General features: G+C 42.1%; 1 protein-coding gene across 3 annotated transcripts in view; it reads left to right on the top strand.

Annotated features, from left to right (window-relative positions):
* The window catches only part of TIMP2 (TIMP metallopeptidase inhibitor 2), a 45,737-nt gene that overhangs the window by 2,483 nt on the left and 24,951 nt on the right, over positions 1–18,303 (top strand). The window lies entirely within an intron of this gene.

Raw genomic sequence — 18,303 nt, forward strand, 5'->3', positions numbered from 1 at the left:
AGAACAAGATTTCCAGGTTAGTGGGTGTGGTTTGTGAGAAGTAGTCTTGAACTTCCAGGACTTGTCTTTTTAGAAATTAACTAGTGCAAATCAGTGGTTTTCCTTTCTAGAACTGAGAGGAGAGACCCCCTTGGTTACCCAACCCTGATCTCAGTGTGACTACAGATCTCTGGTTGGCCTGAGTTGAGAAGGCTGCACTGTGCTTTCTGTTCCACCTGCTACCTCACTAGCTTTGGAGAGTACAGGATTTTGGAGACTAATCCTTCCAGCCAGAGCAGTGCATCATGGGTTACTGGCTTTCAGTGTGATTGGAGAGAAGTCTGCACCATGGCCTCCTGCCCAGCATTGCTGGGGCCCTTGTGAGAAAAATAGCGTGTTTCCATCTTGATTCAATCAAGGCCTTCATCTGCCGGCTCAGCTAAATGCTGAAGAGGACGGCTTGATCATTCCTTTTTGTGATGTCACTATGTGTCATTTGCACTTGGCAAATAACAAACAGCTGAATTGACAGAGAGAGAGAGAGAGCGAAAGAGAGAGGCTACCTTGCCCTTCTAATTAACTAGGCACTCTTGTGTTGGGTCATTTACCGGTTGCTCTTTATTGGTAGGTGTTGTTGTTGTCCCTTCCCAGTTTGCTCAACTTGGAAGCTACTGAAGTTCTGGGCCTGGTAGGGCTGGGCCTCAAATTCCATTTACCCCTGTGAATAATCCTCTTATTAAATTTTGACATATTAAACAGCCCTGGCCCCAGCTTCCAGATCTTGCTCTAGAGGTGGAATCTGGAAATACTTTGGCAAGGCAGCCTCTCCGCTGCAGTGATTTTGCCCATTAGAAGTTCCAGACTCTTGGTGTGCCCCAGGCTGCTTTCCTTGATTTTGTAATGTGTCCAGGAACTGAGCGGTTGCTGTCAGCAGCCACTGTCTGCGGTTTCACTTTGCTTTTCCAGAATCTCTTCCTTTCATGGGAGTAGACATTTCTGAGATATGAGAATCAGTCATTTGTATAGTCTCTGGAACAGGTACTTTCTGCATATAAAACCTTTCATGTGGGAATCTAGTGAGAGCTCCTTTAACCACCCAGGGCTGATGAAAATCAATGATTTAATAAATAAATAAATTGGGAACTGAAAAAGCAGGAAAGCTTGGATTTCTTTTTCAGGCAATGAACAAGGAAGAGAAAGGTGAAGAAGAAGACTGGGTTAACTGTACCACTGAGTATTTTAAATTTTTCATGTTGACGGTTGAAATTGCCTAATTTTTTAAAAGAACTTTACATTTATCTAAAAGCTGAAATAGTTAACCATTCAAAAATCCATGTGCATGTTTTGTTAATGTCGTTGGTTATTGAAGAAGAAAACAAACCAGAAGAATAAACAATCATATTAGTACAATTTAAAAGCCTGTGTGATGATGGTGATTCTGGCATATCATGACAAAAATATCACGATTAATTGAAGAGTTGGAGCTGGTTCATCTCCTGAATGACTTCACAAGTTCATTCTGCTTTAGTACTAAAATGACCAAATTATCATCCCATTTTTGATGAAAATTAATCTGAAAACAGTTCATAGTAATTGCTTAGTGTGTACCTACTTTCTAATGAAACCCACATCTCTGAATATGTATTGTATTAATATAAGGTTATAAAAAACAGCAATGTACTTCTAAAAACTGATGATTAAATGAAATCTTCCCCACTAGTGATTTAAACTGTGATTTAAACTGTGATTTAAATCATTAAAATTGAGTCCTTCAGAGAAGTGATTTAAATAATGATTTAAATCAAATTAACCCTGGCCTGGACCCCTCACTCAACAGTGCCTTCTTTAGCAAGTTTGTACTCAAACGGGTATTGAGTAGAGCCCCCTTTAGCAACAAGTGACATCTTCTGGGTGATGGCCTTCGGTCATGGCTCAATTTCTATAAGGCTAGCAGCAATGATGCCCTGAGCTCCATGCACTTTACAGTCTGGAATTGGACTACACAGTTTAAACTGTTTATTTCTGTTTAGTATCCCTTGGACGGCACACCAAAGTGTAGTTTATAGTTATGACAGAGTTTTATGTATGCTGCCAAAGTGCATTTTATTTTGTATATTATTAATCTGTGGTATGAATGGATATGAACTTGACAAAGGCCTTTGGCTATATGCCGAAACATATTACTACTTACAGTAAACAAGCACAAAGTCTGTAGAGGAATGTCAGTAGTCTAGTAGAAATAAATGTCAAGATGGGAGAGAAGCCGCATTAGTTATTCTGAAAATAGAAAATAAAGTATGATTTCTAACATGCATTTAAATCGCTATTTCCAAGTGTTCAGTTTTACCAGAAGGGATCCAAGCTGTGAAATGGTTACAGCTATGTAAAGAGACATCTTGCTATAGTGTCTGTCGTCTTCCTGTGTGAAGGAACTTTTAGACCTTTTATTATATTATGTATTCATGGAACCCTCCAAGAAGTCTCATGATTCTCCATTGTTTTCCCCTACCCCAAAATTCATAAAAGTTCCCCAAGACTAGACCCAGAGGTCAGTGGGAGTCTTTCTTGATGCCCTGATAGGTGCCATAGAGGAAAATGAATCAATTTGGAGCCAGATAGGAATATGCGAGCCACAGCAGGAAATATTGTTTGAGGAGAGATAGATACAGAAATATGAGGAAATAGGCTAAAGCAAGCGTTCCCAGATTATGGTCCAGGGCTCAGCGGGTTTCATTCAGGTGGTCCATGACATGTCCACATTTAAATATTCATACTGATTTCTAATTATATCTTTATTGCTTCTTTTATTTATTTATTCATTCATTCATTCAACTACACATATACTACCTTTTTGCCATGGCACCAAAGGCACTGGGCAGATGGAAAGCCCCTTTCCTCTCCAAAGGAAAACATTGTGAACAGTATCGTTGTTTTTTAGGGTTTCCCCCATCTTTTCATTCTACAGCAGGCACGTGTAGTCTCCCACCCAAATTTAGACCAAAGCTGTCACTGGCCACATCCACACCAGATCTTTATTTCACTTTAGACATTCATGGCTTCCCTCAAAGAATCCTGGGAAATGTAGTTTGTGAAGGATGCTGAGAGTTGCTAGGCCCTATTGTCCTTACAGAACTGTAATCCTCAAGAGGGACAGACTCTTTAAACCACTCTGGCTACTGGAGCTCTGTCAGGGGAATAAGAGTCTCCTAACAACTCGCAGCACTTTTCACAAACTGCAGGATTATTTGGGGGAAGCCATGACTGTCTAAACTCTAAAGTGAAATAAAGGCCTGGCCTGGATGTGGCCCCCTGATTAGCCAAATGAAAAAGCTGTGAGTCTGGCTTTTAGAACACTGACAGTTGGTTCTTACTGAGCATCCCCAATGTTATGATAGACTTCAATGTAAAATTTCTTAAATTAATTAAAAATCCGCCAGGCATTTTTTTAGCTTTTAAACTGCAGTAAATGAAGGTCAGTGTATGGGGCAAGGTAATAGGATTACAGGTACTCTGAATGTGGGTGATTTTTAATTAATTTCAACAAATTATGAGACCACTGACAGAAAAAAGTCCAATAGTGGTATGGATTTTTTTCTCATGTTTTACACTTTGAACTCTCAGTTCTCTCTGACTATTTTGTGTATCACCATGAAAACTTAGAGGGTTGTTAAGCAAGCATTTCTGAGTTCAGGACTATAAGTTTTGTAAGGTTTTGTTTTGAAATGTGCTTATGGGAAGCATCAGAATGGCATGGGGGATATTTTCAATTTAACATTGCGGAATGTGAAAAATCCATGCTGGCTATAATAATTCACTGCAAGAACAGGCATGGTATTTCAGATGTCTGGGGGTGGGTTAAGAGTGAATTATGACTGATAGCAACCAAGATTCAGGTGCCCATGCTTGGATAAATTCAAGATTAAATTGTTAAAAAACAAACTGCGTTCTAAGAGCATGTGCTGTGGTTATTTATTTTTAATGACTACACACAGCCTTTCCCTAAACTTTGGGTTTCCAAATGGTGCTGGACTACAGTTCCCATAATTCCTGACCATTGGCCATGCTGACTGGGACTGATAGGAGTTGTAGTTCAGCAACCCCTGGGAACCAAACGATTGGGAAAGGCTAGACAGCAATGTTATTAGATCAGATAAAAAAGCCATCCTTTTTTCTTTTTTGACCCAAAAGGATTTGAATCTTTGACATGAATATACAAATTTAAGCAGAACTCACCCCGAGTAATTCCCCCCTTTTCCACCCTGGGTGGGAAAGTAATTAATCAGAAAGCAATTAATCCCTCCCCACTCCTACGTTGCTGTCACAGTCACCTTAACAGCTCTGCAACTACATTTCTCTAAAAAGAACCCAACATATCAAGACACTGGACTACGCTGCAGGGTGGTCATACACTGCTCTCCTCCCCACTTGCTCTCCAATATTAGTAGAGCAACACTGAGCTACTTTGTAGGGCTGATGTAACCTATACTTCCTCAACCATATCTCCTTGCAATATGGATATTATTTTGCAGTTGGTGCAAAATGCGGCGGCCAGAGTGCTTCTGGATATTCACGTGTAACACCATTTCTGATACAGTTGCACTGGTTGCCTGTCATCTTCCAGGCTTGATTTAAGGTGCTTATGTTGGCATTTAAGGTCCTAAATGAACTAGGCCTCAAATATTTGAGAGAATGCCTCTTCCCATACCAACCTCTCCTAACTTTAATATCTGCAAGGGAAACCTTCTAGTGGTTCCCACAGCTAATGAGGTTAATGGTGTTGGGGCCTGTGGTAGGGCTTTCTCCATAGTGGCCCCATGCCTTTGGAACTGCCTTTCCTCTGAGGTGTGCCTCACTACTACACTGCTTTTTGTTCGCTCTTTGCTTAACCTTTTGGGGAAAGGTGAGATGTATTCGGAATTTGTAAGCCCTGATTGCTGTTGCTGACTTTTAATTTTTTTTATTTTTAATTTTGGTTGCTTTATCCTATTGTTCGTTTTATATTTGTTTGATTTTGAAGTTTACGTATTGCCATCCTGGGACTTTCGGATGAAGGGTGTATTATGAATATTTTTAAATAAATAATACACTGGATTTTATTTGCATGTGCATTAGCAGGATTTTTTAAAAAAATGTTCACATACTCAAGAAAAACCTTTTTGTGTGTGCATGATATTAAATCTGTGTGTGAGAGAGCATGAATTCTGTCTTTGTTACTACCTTTTGCTTTTGGGTGGACACACTACTGCCCAGTCACAGCTGCCCTATCTTGGATTTCTTAGTTATTTTATCTTGGGCAACAATCATTTCTACAGCTTCAGAATGAACCAGAAAGCACCTTATGGAGAAGTGACTTCCTGGATCATTTTGAAGCCTTGCTGGGTTTTTTTCCTGTATGTGTGTAAATTTCTCCATCCTGCGGACGAGGATGAGAAGAGCTTTTTCCTGTCATCAGTGGGAAGACTGGTAGCATGTTGCTTTCTGGACCGCAATGGTGCTGGCTTTAGAAAGTTCATAGATAAAGGGAAGATTGGATGAGCCTAGATTTTCTTCTACTCTTCACAGCCCAGACACCATTCCCACAGGGCGTGCTTTCTGGCAGGGGGCCCCTATCCCTTTCTCACAGTATCCATACTTTCATAGGTACATGTTGCCCGTAATGAGCTTCCCAGAATGGTTCATTGGTTAAAGGGTGTTGACTGTGTGAATAAAAGTAAAAGAAGTTGCTGCGAATTATCTGATGGGAAACATGGGCTGGCAAGAAGCAGTATTTGGAAAAAGTCAGAGCAATCATCAAAGTCTCACTCCTGTGGGGAATCTGTTTTGCCTTATTATTGCTATTACTATGTTTTAAATTTATTTCCCAACCTTCCTCCCAAGGAGCCCAGGGTGGCCTTGGGGTCACTTTGCTAGTATCAAATGATTGTGAACCCGTTGGGTTAGGATTACATGTTCACTCACGCTTTTACGCATGGGAACTGGCTCATATAAAAAAAGTTTAAACAAGTTAATGGATTATAGCTCTATCAATAGCTATTAGCCATAGCTAAATGGAGACCCCCTGTTCAGCAGCTGGAAACAGAAAGTAGGGGAAGGGCACTGCCTTCATGCCCAGCTTGTGAGCTTCCCAGAGGCATCTGGTTGGCCGCTTTTGAAAAAAGAAAGCTGGGCAAGATGGATCGTCACACCCAGCAGGGCTCTGCTTATGTTCTTTTGCCTCTCCCTTGTGTGCAGGCAGTCACACACCAGTATGCAGAGGGAGACAGAGATGCATTTGTGCTCTTTTCAATTCTTGGGAAGCCCTTTTGGCTGACACAACCCTTGGAGAAGCAACAGATGTCTGTTTACTCTGCTGGCATTCCATTATCTTGTAGCAGAATCTGTTGGAAAGCAGCATGCTGTATTGTACTATTTTTATTTTTTGCCATTGCTTTCATGTCATTGGCCATGGCACCAGTTCATGGCGGCCTAGGGTGGTGTGATCACCCCACCCACATTAGGTTCCACTCCATGTCTAGGATCTGCAGCAGCAACTTTGTACAGCAATGCACAGGTGATGATTATATCATTCTTCTGGCTCCTATGACTGCCACAGAGCATTCCTCCCTCTGCTCAGCTGCCTGTCATGTGAGATCATCAGCATAGGACTTGTACTGAACAAGGCCAAGGGATGCTAAATGGGTCACTTGGAATCATGTCAGGGATTTAAAAATGTTTAATAATGCCCCCCTCCCTACTTTTCATCAGATCTTCATCAGATCTGTAGTGTTCCGTGAGGGGAGTTTTAACCCTTCCCTCCACAGCCATGAGCCTAACAAATCTCACTCTCTCTCTCTCTCTCTGTCCCCCCACCCTTGCTATTAGCCTTAGGAGAAAAATCTCCCCTCCTACATGGTGCGGTCCTGATAAAAATGACTCCTTGCACCTCTTATTATTATTTTTTTTTAATACCTGATGTCCTTTCAAGTGCTCCCTCAGATGTGGTTTAACCTTCGGTTACAGCCTCAGATTTTAAAATACTTTGGTCACAAGAAGCCCACTGTGATTAATTTCAAGTTACTGATCTCCTGGGTGACTCACACACTTCTCCCAAACGTGAGCAGGTCTGTATATTACAGGACCTTGTTGGTAATTGGGATGAAGAGAGTGAAGGCCATTGGCTAGTTTCATTGGCTCAAGCTAGTTCTTCGTTTTTGCCTTCATCTGCTCTTGGCAGAGCTGTAACAAGGCCATGCCCAATATAGCTCCATTTATATTGACTTCTGTGCTACTATTACTATTACTTAGATTTACTTTTTTCCAGAAAGCTCAAGGCAGTGTATATGCCTACTCTTTTATCCGCACAACAACCCTATGAAGTAGGTTAGACTGGGAGAGTATGACTGGTCCAAGGTTACCCAGTAAACTTCATGTCTGAGTAGGGGTTTGAACCTAAGCCTCCTGAGGCCTTGTCTATATCTCTGAGCTGCTATACCACACTGGCTTTCCACCTTTCCTCTTAGAATAGATTTCCTAATATACAAAGTAATTGGCAGAGGGAACGTAAGGCTCCTTCCCTTTCCAAACCAGCGTTTCCCCATGTTAGCATCTTTTTTCTGCATTTTCCCTACCACAGTTGTTTTAACCCATTTTCCCTGCCAAAGTGGTGATCCCAACAAAAATGACCCCCCCCCGCTGCTTTTTGGCATGGGAGGAAAGTTTCTATTGGCAGTTTCCTTTCAGGGTGGTAATTCTGCTGCGATCGTGGCACAGAGGGGAAATAGTGTTGTTGTTGTTTTAACTCACTGCAATCCAAATACCCATGGCTACTATTACAAGTTTTAAAAAGAATAATGTAATGCTAAACTATGCATTTAATGTAACATATAATTTGGCCCTATGTGGAGAACTGGGGAAAGACAGAGTGCAGGATCTGGTTGCGGAAAGACAGTGCGTAGGATTAGCAGAAAGTAAGTATGTGAGGTGGAAATTTTTTCACTTCCACTTTTCTGTTAATTTTTTCCCCATTTTGTAAGTTCATTAGTAATTTACATGAATGCATGTAAATTGCAAATACATATTAGGCATGCTTGGCAATTTTAAAGTCTTTAGCGTTAGTGCTGTGGCACCAACCCTTTGGAATTCCCTCCACTTAAATATTAGACAGGCGCCATCTCCGTTGTCTTTTCGGCGCCTACTGAAGACCTTCCTCTTTCAACAAGCCTTTTAAGTAGAGACCTTATCCCAGTCTGTGTCTGTGTTGGAATTGCTTTTTAAGATGTTTTTTAAGCTTTTCCTTTTGCAAATATGTTTTTAAATATGTTTTAATACGTTTTAAAGATGTTTTGTTTTAATAAGTTTCAAAGTCTTTTGTTTTTAAGATTTTTTAGTGTTTCCTGCCCTGGGCTCCATCTGGGAGAAAGGGTGGGATATTATTATTATTATTATTATTATTATTATTATTATTACTGGTTAGTACTTCGATGGGAGACTGCCTGGGAATACTGGGTGCCGTCGGCTTAGAGGAAGGCAGTGGTCAACCACCTCTGAATACTGGGTGGCCTGAGCTCACCCAGTGAGAGTTTCATGGCTGAGTAGGGATTTGAACACTCTAACCATTACACCACCACTGGCTCTACCCAGGTTCCATCCGCAAAAGGAAAGCAAAGTTATGTCCCCAGCAGGCAGTAAAGATGATCAGTGAAAGTTTAATGGCCGAGTGGATTTAGTTATTCATCTATTTATTTCATATGTTATAGCATGTGTTTTTAAATTGCTTTTTAAAAATGTGTTTTAAATTTGTTTATTTGTTTTTAATGTTTTTAATTGTCGTAAACCGCCCAGAGAGCTTCGTCTATGGAGCGGTATACAAATGCAATAAATAAATAAATAAAATAGACATGCTAAATTAGATTACTCTCTGGGGCAGGGGTGGCGAACCTTTTTGAGAGTGTGTGCCCAAATTGGCGATAATATTCTAAAATATTCTCTTGCATGCCCATGGTAATTTTGAGCAGCAGATTTTCATTTATTATTATTATATTTGTATTTTACAATTTTTTTATGGAGAAAGAGAACAAAATGCTTGAAAGGATTCTTAAAGAAGTTTGTTTAGGCACCAATAACTCTTTGAATTGTTTAAAATGGGACAGCCTTAGGAATTACATATTATTAATAACTAGTAATTCAGAAGAAGTAAAATTAATAATGTTTTTGTTTCTTTGCTAGTTGAGCTGACATTCTGAACAAGCTGAAAAGGGTAAATACAATTTAGAAATATCTCACCGATAAACTAAAATATGATAATATAACTTAAGAGGGAATTGTGGCGGCCAGTTGCCTTGCTCTGTTTGCCTCAGCACGGGGGCATCCACACTCCTGCCCAGTTGCGCCTCTGCGCTGTTTGGCTGTGGCAACTGCAGCAGCTCTTAAAACAAGGCTGCCAACCAGCCTCCTCACCAGGTCATAGTCTCCTCTTCTCCTTTCATGGCTAAGTCCAAACTCGGTTTCTGTCTGTCTTTCTCCTCTGGCCCCACCCCCTGGAGAGTCCCTTCTTCGTAGGCTAGACCAGCCAGGCAACCTCCCCAGAGCTCGGTGTAAAAACAGTCTGCTGGCCTCTCGCTCTCTTCCAACTCTAGGTCGGGGGCAGGGGAAAAGAGGAAAGCGAGAGAACCCCAAAACTGAGCTGGCGGCTCAGGCCCCTCCTGCCACCCGGCAGCACCAAGGCACCCTTTCTTCCCTCCCGCCTGTCCTCTCCCACTGCCTGTGGTTGTCCTTCTCCTTCAGTTGTTCCTCCCCTTCCCCCCCCTCCCGCGCTATAGGAGGACGTGTGAAAGCACAGTATGTTGTCTGAGAGCCCCGGCAGAGACGCACAAGGCCTCTGTGGGAGGAAGAGATCCCACAAGGTTCTCAGACCCTGGTCTCTTTTGAGGAAGTTGGTGAGCCAGGTGTGCCAACAAAAATTTTTCGTGTGCTACCTTGGGCACGTGTGCCATAGGTTCGCCACCCCTGCTCTAGGGCATCAGAAAATTTCCCTATGCAAGTTACCCTAATTTACCATTTTGTGGAAAGCCCACCATTGCTGACAGAAAGACTGAAAGGGGAGAGGACTTGACAACTAATTTTTGTAGGATGCAATAATAATGGTTGATACAGTACTGTCTTTTTGAGAGGCTGGGAACACTGAAAAATTATGTCATGGTGTTTAGGGGCTCATTTAGTTCATTCTGCCATATGTGTTGGCCTATTTAAACTTCTTTGAACATTATAGCTAGGCAATGTTTGGAGACAGTTTGGTGAGTTTCAAATGTGTTAGGATTCTGGAATGACAGAGTTGGAAATTTTATGGGGATAGGGTACATCTGCATTGTGTACGTGTGAAGGATGGAGAGGATATGCATTAATCATTTCCATTTGGGCAATACAACCAAGACATGTGGTTGGCGAATTTGGTGTCAGGAAACTAGTGGACAGAATTTCCCCTGCTTTAGAGAGGCTGTCCTAGGTATGGGTTCTTCTGCGACACAGAGAATAAGGTGGGCCGTCTCTGCGCTGTAAACTCATATAAGAATAATGGGAATTGTAGTTTGGTGTGTTTGCACTGACAATTCTGTTAGAAAACTGCAGTTCCCAGGATTCTTTTGGGAGAGGGAATTGTTAAGCCAATTTGTTTGTGATGAGAAATGCCTATGGAATACAGTCTTAAACATTGTAGATACCCAGCTATCGAGAACATGAGACTCTATCTAAAACTACTCTGCACTTTTTGCTGTTTTTGTAGCTAGACTGTAGGTGGAAAATAAAAAACATCTTACCTTGTTTCATAAGCTGGAAAGGCTCCCACACAATGTAGGAGTAGCTGGTGTAGCTAATTTGGACTATATTCAGTTCCAGCTATTTTGTTTCTAATCCCCCCCAAAGCACCTGACTTGACACCTTCCAGTCCCAGCTCTTAAGCTGCATGTTTGGCACTGGTGAGTTATTTAAGTGCTCTCCAGAGCAAGAAGCAGAGAGGGTGTTGGGGCCGCCAACGTGATAGAATCACCTGCCCCTTCCATGTTTCAGAATCCCTTGCTGTCATTCACAGTGACATCAGGTGCAAGGTACTGTTAGCAGATATTTCCTGTTCAGAATCTGGTCCGTTGAGCCCAAAAGGTTCCCTACCCTGCCCTAGCACAACAAATCCATTAAAAAAGTCCTGACTCTTTGTGGTTAGTAAAATGATGGGGAAATGCACTGAAAGTTTTGGAGGGAATGAATGATTAACAGGAAGACATATAAACGCCCTGCAAGCAAATCAGGATGAATGCTCATTGTTGTATAACTGCCCCGTGAATAAATCAGAATGAATGCTAGACATAGTCTAATCTTGTAAGCTTTTGTGCAAGCAAATTGTGATGAATGCTTGAATAAACAGGTCATCTAGAGGAGCCCTAAGTGTTGGACTCTGGAAAAACAACCCATTAGAAGCGGTGTGTGTGAAGTTCAGTACCTATGTGCCCATTTTAAATAAGTTCTCCACTCCGACCCCAGGTTTAAGAAAGTCCCATGCCATCTGGGTCATGACATTTTGGCTTTTTTTCTTCTAACAAATTTCTAGTGTGGTGCTGTATTCTGTCTAGAAGGCCATGCCAAAATTGTGTGCTGAGCTGACTAATAAATCCACTTGCTGGGACTTGTCTTGCCTGGCAACTTCTTCCAAAGATTGGTGTCAGTCCAGCAGCTGGTCACAAGAGTCTTGTGCTAAGTATACCAGGATGCTGGCAGAGAGCAAGAGAAGAATTCATTACTATGGACTAAAGAAGGTTGAAACAGGCTGTAAGACTTTTTCCAGGTCAAAGTGGACAGAATTGGTAGGTGACTCACAATCCAAAATCCATTGGAGGGCCTCCTCCTTATTATAGAGCAGGAGACTGCATGTCTCATGATTTCATGTGTCACTTTATTCTGATATTTTACTCTGCGAATCACTCTGGGACATCTGCCATGGAATCCATTTAAACCTCATTATTATTGTGTTTTGTGCTGCCAGTGCTTCAGATTTGTAGATTATAGCTGGGATCACATTACTACTATGTACTTTTTAGGCTTCCTGTCTTCTGTTTACACATATCTTGCAGTTTTCTGAGAAGTTTGGGTGGCTTTTCTAGGGTGGAAAGTTCTGCATTAAAAAAACCCTCATAACTGTTTATGGCTGGTTTTGAATCTTATATGCCTATTTTTAATTCACATGCCTGTTCAGAGTCTTTCATACATCTATACACAGTGCAGATGCTCTTGGTTAAGAGGTTTCTCACAGTTCTCAAACACTCGTCCACTGAACCAGCTGGTAAATCTGGGGTGGATGGCAGAAGAGTTACATCTTCCCACATAATGTGTGGCTTGTCTTGTTTTTCTTGAGTTGTTTGGATTTGCCTTGCTATGTTATTCTTTGCCTTTATTATAGTTGCTTCTGGTGGAGTGACTTGGACCCTCCTTTATATGTGCTGGGAGTGGAACACAGACTATCAGTGAGTAAAAGTGGAGACTTGACCTGAGTCTACCTTGCATTGAGGTGAAAGGGCTCCACAAGTGCAGAGTTGGGTTTCTTGCCTGTTGTTGTGTTTGTGGTAATATCCTTGAGAGATATTTACCCATCACCCCCCCAAAAAATAACCCCATAGTTGTCAATGAGCTCCCTCCTTGTCCAAGAAAACCCCCTGCTTGAAACCGTGCCAGTGAAGGCATGCATGCTCAGAGGCAAGTCTTATTGTCTATCGGGTTTCATTCTGCTGAGGGCTGAAGTGTGATTTTCAGAACAGCAGGACTCACCTGAATCCAGAGTGCTAAAAGGTTACTGGATCTTGGCAGGTGTTTGGATTGGAGCTTCCACCACATGGGAAACATAGGCCTTTACTCTGATTGACACTAACCCAACCAGCTCTATGGCCATTAATGCAGATTTTTGCATGTGTGATGGGGATATCTACATGTGAAACCTGGTTCTGTGTGTGGAGGACCTGGTTCTGAAACGTGGATTCTCTGTGTTACTGCTGTGAAGAAGCTACAGTTGCGGTTATGTTGACGCTTCTGTGGGATGACCTATCGTGTATCAGAATACACCTGTTTAAAGAGGAATGATGTGGCATGGGACAACTTGGCACCAGTACCACTCCAGACAAAGACAGCATGAACACTCATCTGCAGCACAGATCACATGGATTTGTTTGTATATTAGATATACTGTATCTGATACACAAGTGTCTTATAGAGTTGCACTGACATGGCAGCGAGGTACTAACCGGACCCTGGGACAGGATGCTTAAGGAAAAGTGGATTCTCTCCCAGCTTTTTGGGGGGTGGGGATATCCTCTCTACTTTGCAAAGGCAAAAACTGTCTTTATAAATATTACGTAACTAACAGATACAAGGAAAATAGCAAGACACTTTGCTGTCTGAGGCGAAGGACATGATGACACATCTCATCCCATGTACAACATCTGACTAGCCTGGTAGTTGAATCTTATATTAACGGGTAATGGGACAGACCCCCTCTGCTGCACCCAAGGGCAGAAAGCTAGGTAAAGGGGTGCAGGGGAGGCCATATAGGCTGGCACATCTCTATCTGCTTCCTGCCCATCAGCATTTGCCATGTCAGGCAGACACCTCACTCCACCTAATAGTAGTGCTGGGGCTGGCAGCAATAGCTGGAAATGGAGGGAGTAATCTGGTCTGTGACGGATGTATAATCTCAGTGGTCACTTCTCTACCTCAGAAGTTCTTCTTGATCACATTTAACTTTCCTCATTATGCACCATTTCTTCAAAACCATGAAGTATATGATAGGGCAGTGGTTCCCAACCTTTATGAGCACTGGACCCCCTTTATAAGCTGGGGGAAAAAAGTGACCCCCTCCCCCCAGGGAGGCAGGCTGGCTGCCAGGAAGGAAGGGGGAAAGCAGCCTTTCTTTGCAGGCTTGCTTTTTTTGCTTCACAAGAAGCCCTCTCCTCTCATTCTAAGTAAGGATGTTGCCAGTAGCGGCAGTGCAAGGAGACGGGAATCAGTGATAGTAATCCCCTCTTCTTCCTGGTAGCTCCACCCTCAGCCTCCTTTGGCATCTGCCATGTATTTTATAGGCATTAGTGGGCCTGAAAGACGCTCTGGAGCTTCAGAAAAGGCCTCCCCTCTTGTTTGGAGCAAGGGGGAGGTGTCATCTGCAGCGGCAGTGGAAAGCAGACAGTGTAGAAGGAGTGAAGACTTTTTAAAAAAATTAATAAATAATTCATTTCTTTACTGTTCATGGCCCCCTCTGGATTACTTCATGGCCCCCCTGGGGGTCCCGCCCCCCAGGTTGGGAACCACTGTGATAGGGGTTGTAAAGAAGGATTGTGCTTTGTAATCTAAAATTCCCACATAATGATGAACAAAAATGGAAAGAAAGTGACAGTCATGCTCAATTTAACTCATTGGTATCATTCCTTGCCCATCAGGCTTATGCATGTTGTTGTTGAGATTGTATTGTATAGAAAAAACAGGAAAGGCCAGAGAAAGTAAATATATAGTATTTATGTGTATAAAGTGTGTGAATGTGTATTTACTCTAGACAACAGTCCAATGGACACTCACTTTTAAGATGGATTTAGATAAAATCAAGAGGGCTTAGATAACAAATGGATGAAAATGCAAATCTTATATATTTTTACAGCTTGGTGCTATTTTTAGATACCTTCTTGGGATAAGTAAAGTGGGTATATTGAGGGTCATGTGTGGATCTACAGATTCACATTCTGACATAGTAAACTAATCTACAGATGGAGAATCCTTCCACACTGCAGGGAATTGTGTAGTTCACTGCAGGGAACTTAGTTCCACAACTAAGTTGTCTTTTCCATTTCATCTTTCAGTGAATTAGTAACAGCATCTCCACTCTCTTGCATGGATATTGCTTTCATTTTATTATGTTGCTGGAGGGTTAGGGCCTCTCTAGACTGGTGGGGGTTTTTTTTGCAGGTGTATTCTGCAACATGTTATTGATGCAGTAATTGTGCATTAGTGGTGGATTTATACAGAACAAAAACACATTATTCTGCTTTATTAGTCGTTCTCTAATGCTCTTGCACTATAGTTTTTAAAAATTGTCCACCAAAAATACCAAAAAAGCGGGGGGGGCCTCCCCAAATATTTGTGGTATGAAAAGTTACTGGATTTCAGCAGGAAGCTACAGGTCATGTACTGACTGGAAACAAAAACAGTTTGTCCGCTACAAAATCTTTGCAGTAACAAACAATATTGAAAGCACATACATCTACTCCAATACCATCACAAGCACGACTCATCATGAATGCACAATAGAAAGGATATCTGGAGGGGTCCTTGGTACACATTTGTGATTGCAACTCCCTGTGTATTCCACTTGTGTCATTGACACACTATGTGTACATTGGTCTGAAGGAAGGTGTGAACCCTTGTTTCTTTATGTGCTGTTTGTATAGTGCTTTGTATTTTCTCCTGGGATGCTAATTACAATTTTTGCTCTTTTTTTGGTAGTGGGTCCACAACTTTTGATTGCCCTTGAATGGAAGGGTGAGGTTTTGCCTGTGATATGCAAAGATTTGGAGGCACTAATGTGCCTCTTTGGCCCAGTGTCATTGTGGGATTATGCTCCCCTCTTCTTCCCCCATCTCTGACCTGGAGGTGCAGAGGCTGGAACCTGTAAGCACTGACCCCCAGAGAGGCTTGCTAAGCAGTAAGACATTGCACTGTGTTGCAAACCCCTCTGCTACTGATCAGACGCCAGATCCCCTTTGCCATTCGCCGGAGCCAATTCTCTGATTCATGTTGAGCCTTGGAAAGCAATGAGACTGCTTTCCGAGCCTCTTTGAGGTACAGCAAAAGGGAAAACTTGCGGGAATCTTATCAGAATAATAATAAAAAGTACTCACCAGTGGTGAGCTGATGAGCATGTCTGGGGACCCAATGTGTGGTAATTACTATACTGTGAGGCTGAACTGGTTTCCTTGTGTGTATGCTGTGTGGTGGTTATTGCTCTCTGCATTATTGTTCTCTTCTGTGCATTATGCTGTGAGTGTTAATAGACATTACATCACTGCACTGTACTGCATTGCACTGTTCTTTCTTTCTTTTTATGCTCATATCATATAGCTTTCTTTGCTGCAATCACAGGAGTATGATGTCAACAGAATTTGCCTATTTTAAAAAGAACAGAAGGGGGGCTGACTCTCATCTCATGCTTGAACACACAATGCAGTAGTGCCCCAGCAGCAGAAATTATCAAAAGCTAGGCCCATTATTCCAATTTTGTATGAATCTTTCCAGGGCACGAATCATGAACCGTAAGCGAAGAACAAATTTTGGTTACAGCTCCTGGATTGTTTGGAGAGAGACAAACCATGAGCCCGGGTTTGGACATATCACTTAGCCAAACCATGGAATAGCTCCCAGTAGAACAGCAGCCACAGGAGCAGGGGAAGAGTGAAACAGCCATGATTTTCTCGCTGTGCACTAGCACAGCTGTTCATTCACACTCAGCTTAGCTGTTATATGCTAACCAGGCCATTTCCTCACACCTTCAAGTTCCCTGTATGTTCCCTGTGTGGAGAACTGGGGAGAGTTTTTTACTTTGTGCTGGATCAGGGAATAGATCACCAAATATAGTTGCAATGGCAGCTACATTTATGGATTTCTGCTTATTTTTTATTAATAATAAAATCCAAGAGAGCTATCAGTCCTGTAGCTCTTCTGCTGGGAAATGCCCAGATCAAACCAGGAGCCTGCAGCAGCAGTGGCTGTCCTCAAAGATGTCCTCCATCTTCCCTACTCCAAAAAGACCCACAGCAGCTCCTCTGTCCAAGCTGGACAATTCCTGGTTCAGATTCTGCACTGGATGGCCACCCCTGTGGTAGCTTCTGGAACTGAAATGTGTGTGTGTGTGTGTACAATTGCTGAATTGTTTTTATTGTTTTTAGCGCTTGGGTTTGTGTTGTTTATTCTGTTTTTATCTTGTACACCGCTTTGATGACTATGCTGTGAAGTGGTCTATAAATTTGAATAATAATAGTAATAACAGTGCCAGCTTCTTCCCATTTTTGGCTCTAAAGCATATGGAGGCTTTTGCTAGGCAGAAGTGGGGAGGAAACTGGATGCAAGTATGTGTCCAAGGCCAATTCCCTTAGTCAAGTATCACCCCCATCCTTTAAGCTTCACGAGGGCAATCCTCATAAGAACTTAAGAGCCCTGCTGGATCAGGCCACTGGCCCATCTAGTCCAGCATCCTGTTCTCACAGTGGCCAACTAGATGCCTATGGGAAGTCAAAAGGGTTCTGTGGGTTGTATGTGGAAGAAATTGAGCTCAGAGATTTGAGGTCAAGCACCCCCCTCCTTCCCAGTGTAGGCCCCTTGTTGCCCTTCCACCATTTAACTCTTATTCCTGGCAGGCTGAAAGCTTGCACTTTTATGTTGCTCTAGGCCCCTGCTGTTTTGCAGAGATTTACAGAGAGAGGTAGAGGGCTGTTTTCCAAAAGCCAAGATTTTCCTAGAAGGCCTCTTCTGTCAGTCAGCAGTCTCAGCACTCACTTCTTCCTTATCAATTCTCCAACCACAACTTCCACACTTCATCTACCCACGTTGCTGTTAGAGGGAGTAAATATGGATAAGAAATGGAGGTTGGGAAACAGAAACTTGCCCAATGAATGCATGATGGAGAAGAGGTTTATGCTCACAGTCACTTCTTATGTGTGAAAGACAGGGATCTTTCCTCCTTACCAGTAGTCCTGGGGAGAAACAAACTATGATCCTTGCCTCAGCATTGCAGCTGAATAAAGGATTTTGGTTTGTTTCAATCTAAACAAACCATAGTGATAAGCCAAGGCTTGTTCTTGTCTTACCTATAATGGTTTTAAGTGAAATGCTAATCAAAGAATCGTGGTTTATTTCCTCAGTGCATTAGCAGAGAAGATCAAAACAACCTAGGTAGGCATGTTCTCGGTAAACCATTAACTATGGTTCACCATGACGTACAAATGCGGTGAGTGCATGAAAGTTTAATGTCAGAAACATAATATATAGTGCTTATTGTACTCTGTGCTAAAAATAAAAATTCTGCACTTAGTTGAACATCCTTCTGTGCCAAGAAAATGTGAATTGTACATCTGATATAAATTGTGCTAATACTTGCATAATTTTATATTTTTCTTAATTTATTCAGGTTTTGCTAAACCAAGGAGAGACAAGGATATGAAAGCCCCTCCTCCAACTATTGGAAATCTTGTTTATCAGTTCTTCTGGCTCTTAAGATTTTAGCAGGGATTACCCACACACTTTCAGATATACATTCATAATCATAAGGGCTGG

The sequence above is a fragment of the Rhineura floridana genome, chromosome 3, assembly GCF_030035675.1.
Source record: "Rhineura floridana isolate rRhiFlo1 chromosome 3, rRhiFlo1.hap2, whole genome shotgun sequence".
Lineage (NCBI taxonomy): Eukaryota > Metazoa > Chordata > Lepidosauria > Squamata > Rhineuridae > Rhineura > Rhineura floridana.